Source organism: Salvelinus namaycush, chromosome 17 (genome assembly GCF_016432855.1).
Source record: "Salvelinus namaycush isolate Seneca chromosome 17, SaNama_1.0, whole genome shotgun sequence".
Lineage (NCBI taxonomy): Eukaryota > Metazoa > Chordata > Actinopteri > Salmoniformes > Salmonidae > Salvelinus > Salvelinus namaycush.
The window spans coordinates 27249116-27256227 of NC_052323.1; positions in this window are offsets into that span (position 1 = coordinate 27249116).

Sequence of the window (7112 nt, forward strand, 5' to 3'; positions counted from 1 at the left end):
TTCTCCTATTAACTGCCACTCAAAATACAGTGCAGAGGGTCTGACTCTCACAACAAGGGTCATTTTTTGACAATCATAGAAGAAATAGCAAAGCATGACCCTCTCATAGAGAAAACAATGAACACGTGGCAATGCTAAGTACACAAGCCACCAAATCCAGAAGGAAGTTCTTGAGATCTGAGATGGTACAAGGTGAACTAATAAGAGAAGTAAAAGAAAGTGAAGTTTTTAGTGTAATTACAGATGAAACCAAAGATTTTAAAGAAAGACACATTTATTTAGTTGTGAGGTACTATTACAACGGGGCCATCCACAAAAGCTTTGTACACTTTCAGTCAGCTGAAAGCTTAGATGCAGCAGGTTTCACAAAAATGATCATTGATTGCCTTGAAAAACATGGTCTGGACTACAGAAATATTCTTGTGGTGCAAGGCTATGACGGTGCATCCGTCATGAGCGGAAAGCATTCTGGTCTGTCTGCACGGATTAAAAACAGTGTGAGATTTGCATTTTATGTGCACTGTAATGCACATTGTTTGAATTTGGTTCTTGTCAACGCTGTAAAATCAGTGCCTGAGGCAGTTCACTGTTTTGCTCTCCTGCAGAAGCTTTATAACTTTGTATCTGGATCGTACCTTCATCTCAAGTGACTTGCAGTTCAGAAAGAGCTGTATCCACAGCAGCAGCCCAGGGAACTACAGAGACTTACGGATGTAAGGTGGGCATGCAGATACATGGCATGCCGTAATCTGAGGGACAGGCTTCCAGCAGTTCTGAGAGTGCTACAGGATATCGCACTTGGAAACAGTGGTGATACTGTAGATCAGTGGAGGCAAGGGGCCTTCTTTCTCAGATAGATTTACATTTCATAGGGCTTTTGGTTACCTTTTGTAAAGTGCGTGGTGACGCCAAATGTCTTTCTGACATGCTCTAATCAAGCTCTCTTGACCTAGCAAGGGCTGTGGATCTAGTAGGTGTCCTTACAGACACATTACAGGACTACAGAAGTGAGGGTTACTTTGGAGAACTATGGAAAGGAGGTCGAAGAGATTGCAGAGCACTGCAAAACAAGTGTAGAAACAGTGTGTAAAAGACAGCCTAAAACAAGCTTAAGATTTCATGACTCATTGATGATGAGCACTGTAGGACAGAAAAATAGTGACCAAAGTGATGGTGAGAGCTACCAAAGAGCTATGTTTTGTCAAGTGCTTGACAGTCTCACATAAGGAGGATAGACAGACATACTGATGAATTACAGAGGAGGATAGACAGACATACTGATGAATTACAGAGGAGGATAGGCAGACCTACTGATGAATTACAGAGGAGGATAGACAGACCTACTGATGAATTACAGAGGAGGATAGACAGACCTACTGATGAATTACAGAGGAGGATAGACAGACATACTGATGAATTACAGAGGAGGATAGACAGACCTACTGATGAATTACAGAGGAGGATAGACAGACCTACTGATGAATTACAGAGGAGGATAGACAGACCTACTGATGAATTACAGAGGAGGATAGACAGACCTACTGATGAATTACAGAGGAGGATAGACAGACCTACTGATGAATTACAGAGGAGGATAGACAGACCTACTGATGAATTACAGAGGAGGATAGGCAGACCTACTGATGAATTACAGAGGAGGATAGACAGACCTACTGATGAATTCCAGAGGAGGATAGACAGACCTACTGATGAATTACAGAGGAGGATAGACAGACCTACTGATGAATTACAGAGGAGGATAGACAGACCTACTGATGAATTACAGAGGAGGATAGACAGACCTACTGATGAATTACAGAGGAGGATAGACAGACCTACTGATGAATTACAGAGGAGGATAGACAGACCTACTGATGAATTACAGAGGAGGATAGACAGACCTACTGATGAATTACAGAGGAGGATAGATAGACCTACTGATGAATTACAGAGGAGATAGACAGACCTACTGATGAATTACAGAGGAGGATAGACAGACATACTGATGAATTACAGAGGAGGATAGACAGACCTACTGATGAATTACAGAGGAGGATAGACAGACCTACTGATGAATTACAGAGGAGGATAGACAGACCTACTGATGAATTACAGAGGAGGATAGACAGACCTACTGATGAATTACAGAGGAGGATAGACAGACCTACTGATGAATTACAGAGGAGGATAGGCAGACCTACTGATGAATTACAGAGGAGGATAGACAGACCTACGGATGAATTACAGAGGAGGATAGACAGACCTACGGATGAATTACAGAGGAGGATAGATAGACCTACTGATGAATTACAGAGGAGGATAGACAGACCTACTGATGAATTACAGAGGAGGATAGACAGACCTACTGATGAATTACAGAGGAGGATAGACAGACCTACTGATGAATTACAGAGGAGGATAGGCAGACCTACTGATGAATTACAGAGGAGGATAGGCAGACCTACTGATGAATTACAGAGGAGGATAGGCAGACCTACTGATGAATTACAGAGGAGGATAGACAGACCTACTGATGAATTATAGAGGAGGATAGACAGACCTACTGATGAATTACAGAGGAGGATAGGCAGACCTACTGATGAATTACAGAGGAGGATAGACAGACCTACGGATGAATTACAGAGGAGGATAGACAGACCTACTGATGAATTATATAGGAACATGGTCCCCAAAAGCCCCCTAGTCCCTTTACAGTTCCCTAAACAGTGCCATAGGGCCCTGATCAAAAGCAGCGCACTATATAGGGAATAAGACGCCATTTGGGACCTAGAAATGTCCATCGTTGCACACTTGATATGAGTGATTATGCATAGCCATGAAACAGAAGCACTGTGAATACAGTGTATGTCATAGATAAATGTCCTACTGGAGAAACCCAAGACAAGACTAGTTCAGGCGATGATGCAGTACAGTTCCACTTGAGGTGGCTGTGTTCACTAACCTTACTGCTATGACTATAGTATATCCAACCTGCATTCCAACTGGTATCCTATTCTCTATGCCCAATGGGCCCTGGTCAAAGGGTAATGAACTTGACACCCTGCTGTGGGATTGTGTATATAGAAGACTAGACCCTAAAGCAGGGATCATTAACTAGATTTAGCCAATTTTAAGTTGAGAGGACGGTCAGTGGGCCAGAACATAATTAGAAATAATTTGTAGAATGCAAATTTACTGCAAGAAGCACATTTTAGTAATTTTTATATAAGACATATGGGGTTAATTGCCTTGCTCAAGGGCAAATCAACAGATTTTTCAAATAGTTGGCTTGGGGATTTGAACCAGGGACCTTTCTGTTACCGGCCCAGCGCACTTAAAACTACTTGTGGCAGTATTGAGTAGCTTGGATGAAAGGTGCACAGAGGTGCCCATAGTAAACTGCCTGCTCCTCAGTCCCAGTTGCTGGTATATGCATATTATTATTCGTATTGGATAGAAAACACTCTGAAGTTTCTAAACCTGTTTGAATGATGTCTGTGAGTATAACAGAACTCATATGGCAGGCAAAAACCTGAGAAAAAATCCAAACAGGAAGTGGGAATTCTGAGGTTGGTCGATTTTCAACCAAGATCCTATTGAATTCACAGCGAGATATGGATGAGTTTGCACTTCCTACGAGAGGGGAATTAGTGAGAGGGGAATTAGAGGGGAATTAGTCAGGTCTGCCATGACCTGACCATGATCTAACCATGCGCGTTCACATGACAGGGAGCTCTGTTCCATCGCTCATCTGAAGTCAATGTAATTCTCCGGTTGGAACGTTATTCAAGATTTATGTTAAAAACATTCTAAAGATTGATTCAATACATCGTTTGACATGTTTCTACTGACTGTTACAGAACTTTTGGACATTTCGTCAGCTTTTAGTGAACGCGCTTCCTGACGTTGGATTTGTTTACCAAACACGATAACAAAAATAGCTATTTGGACATAAATTATGGACATTACCGAACAAAACGAACATTTCTTGTGGGAGTCCTGGGGTGCATTCCGACGAAGATCAGCAAAGGTAAGTGAAGATTTATAATTTTTTATGAGTTTTGTTGACTGCACAATTTGGCGGGTAACTGTATGGCTTCCTTTTGTGGCTGAACGCTGTTCTCCAGATTATTGAATATTGTGTTTTGCCGTAAAGCTTTTTGAAATCTGACACAGCGGTTGCATTAAGAACAAATGTATCTTTAATTCTATGTAAAACATGTATCTTTCATCAAAGTTTATGATGAGTATTTATGTTATTTGATGTGGCTCTGCAATTTCTCCAATATTTTGGAGGCATTTCTGAACATGGCGCCAATGTAAACTGAGGTTTTTGGATATAAATATTAACTTTATCGAACAAAACATATATGTATTGTGTAACATGAAGTCCTATGAGTGTCATCTGATGAAGATCATCAAAGGTTAGTGATTAATTTATCTCTTTCTGCTTTTTGTGACTCCTGTCTTTGTCTGGAAAAATGACTGTGTTTGTCTGTGAGTTTGCGGTGACCTAACATAATCGTTTGTGGTGCTTTCGCTGAAAAGCCTATTTGAAATCGGACACTGTGGTGGGATTAACCATAAGATTACCTTTAAAATGGCATAATATACATGTATGTTTGAGGAATTTTAATTATGAGATTTCTGTTGTTTGAATTTGGTGCCCTGCACTTTCACTGGCTGTTGCCATCTCTCTTTCTCTGTCTTCCTTCTCTCTCTGATTTCCTTCCCCCTTTCTCTCTTTCTCTCTTCCTTCCTTCCCCATCCACCTCTCTTCCTTCCTCATCCATCTCTCTTCCTTCCCCATCCATCTCTCTTTCTCTCTTCCTTCCTCATCCATCTCTCTCTGTCTTCATTCCCCCTTTATCTCTCTCTCTCTTCCTTCCCCATCCATCTCTCTTTCTCTCTTCCTTCCCCATCCATCTCTCTTTCTCTCTTCCTTCCCCATCCATCTCTCTTTCTCTCTTCCTTCCCCATCCATCTCTCTTTCTCTCTTCCTTCCCCATCCATCTCTCTTTCTCTCTTCCTTCCCCATCCATCTCTCTCTCTCTCTTCCTTCCCCATCCACTCTCTCTCTTCTCTTCCTTCCCCATCATCTCTCTCTCTCTTTCCTCCCATCCATCTCTCTCCTCTCTCCTTCCCCATCCATCTCTCTCTCTCTCTTCCTTCCCCATCCATCTCTCTCTCTCTCTTCCTTCCCCATCCATCTCTCTCTCTCTCTTCCTTCCCCATCCATCTCTCTCTCTCTCTTCCTTCCCCATCCATCTCTCTCTCTCTCTTCCTTCCCCATCCATCTCTCTCTCTCTCTCTTCCTTCCCCATCCATCTCTCTCAATTCAATTCAATTCAATTCAAGGGGCTTTATTGGCATGGGAAACATGTGTTAACATTGCCAAAGCAAGTGAGGTAGATATTATACAAAAGTGAAATAAACAATACAAATTAACAGTAAACATTACACATACAGAAGTTTCAAAACAATAAAGACATTACAAATGTTATATTATATATATACAGTGTTGTAACAATGTACAAATGGTTAAAGCACACAAGTTAAAATAAATAAGCATAAATATGGGTTGTTCTTCACTGGTTGCCCTTTTCTTGTGGCAACAGGTCACAAATCTTGCTGCTGTGATGGCACACTGTGGAATTTCTCCCAGTAGATATGGGAGTTTATCAAAATGGATTTGTTTTCAAATTCTTTGTGGATCTGTGTAATCTGTGGGAAATATGTCTCTCTAATATGGTCATACATTGGGCAGGAGGTTAGGAAGTGCAGCTCAGTTTCACCTCATTTTGTGGGCAGTGAGCACATAGCCTGTCTTCTCTTGAGAGCCATGTCTGCCTACGGCGGCCTTTCTCAATAGCAAGGCTATGCTCACTGAGTCTGTACATAGTCAAAGCTTTCTGTACATAGTCAAAGCTTTCTCTCTCTCTCTCTTCCTTCCCCATCCATCTCTCTCTCTCTCTCTTCCTCCCATCCATCCTCTCTCTCTCTCCTTCACCATCCATCCTCTCTCTCTCTTTCTCTTCCTTCCCCAATCCACTCTCTCTTCTCTCTCCTTCCCATCCACTCTCTCGCTCTCTCTTCTTCCCCATCCATCTCTCTCTCTCTTCCTTCTTCCCATTCCTTACTCTCTCTCTCTCTCTTCCTCCCCATCCATCTCTCTTCTCTCCTCTTTTTCCCCATCCTTTCTCTCTCTTCCTTCCATCCCATCTCTTCTCTCTATCTTTCCTTCCCCATCATCTCCTCTCTCTCTCTCTCTCCTTCCCCATCCATCTCTCTACTCTCTCTCCTCTCTCCTTCCCCATCCATCTCTCTCTCTCTTCTCTCTTCCTCCCATCCATCTCTTCTCTCTCCTTTCCTCCCCACTTCTCCTTCCTCTTCTTCCCCATCATCTCTCTCCTCCTCTCTTCCTTCCCCATCCATCTCTCTTCTCTCTCTCCTTCCATCCACTCTCTCTCTCTCTCTCTCTTCCTTCCCCACCATCTCTCCTCTCTCTCTCTCTTCACCTCCCCATTCCATCTCTCTCTCTCTCTCTCCTTCCCCCCATCCATCTCTCTCTCTCTCTCTCTCTATCTTCCCCATCCATCTCCTCTCTCTCTCTCCTTCCTTCCCCATCCATCTCTCTCTCTCTCCTCTCTTCCTTCCCATCCATCTCTCTCTCTCTCTCTTCTTCCCATCATCTCTCTCTCTATCTCTTCTCCACCTCTCTCTCCTCCTCCTTCCCCCCCATCTCATCTCTCTCTCTTCTTCCCCATCCTCTCTTTCTCCTCTCCTTCCCCATCCATCTCTCTCTCTCTCTCTCTTCCTTCCCCATCCATCTCTCTCTCTCTCTCTCTCTCTTCCTTCCCCATCCATCTCTCTTCTCTCTTCTCTCTTATCTTCCTTCCATCCATTCTCTCCTCTTCTTTCCCTCTCTCCCCTTCATCTCTATCTCCTCTCTTCATCCTCTCTTCCCCCCATCCACTCTCTCTCTCCCTCTCTCTCTCTCTCCCCCCTCTGCTACCTCATTCTACTCTTCTCTCTCTCTCTCCCTTCCTCCCCATCCTTCTCTCATCTCTCTCTCTTCTTCTCTCTTCCCCCCATTCCCCCCCCTTTTACTC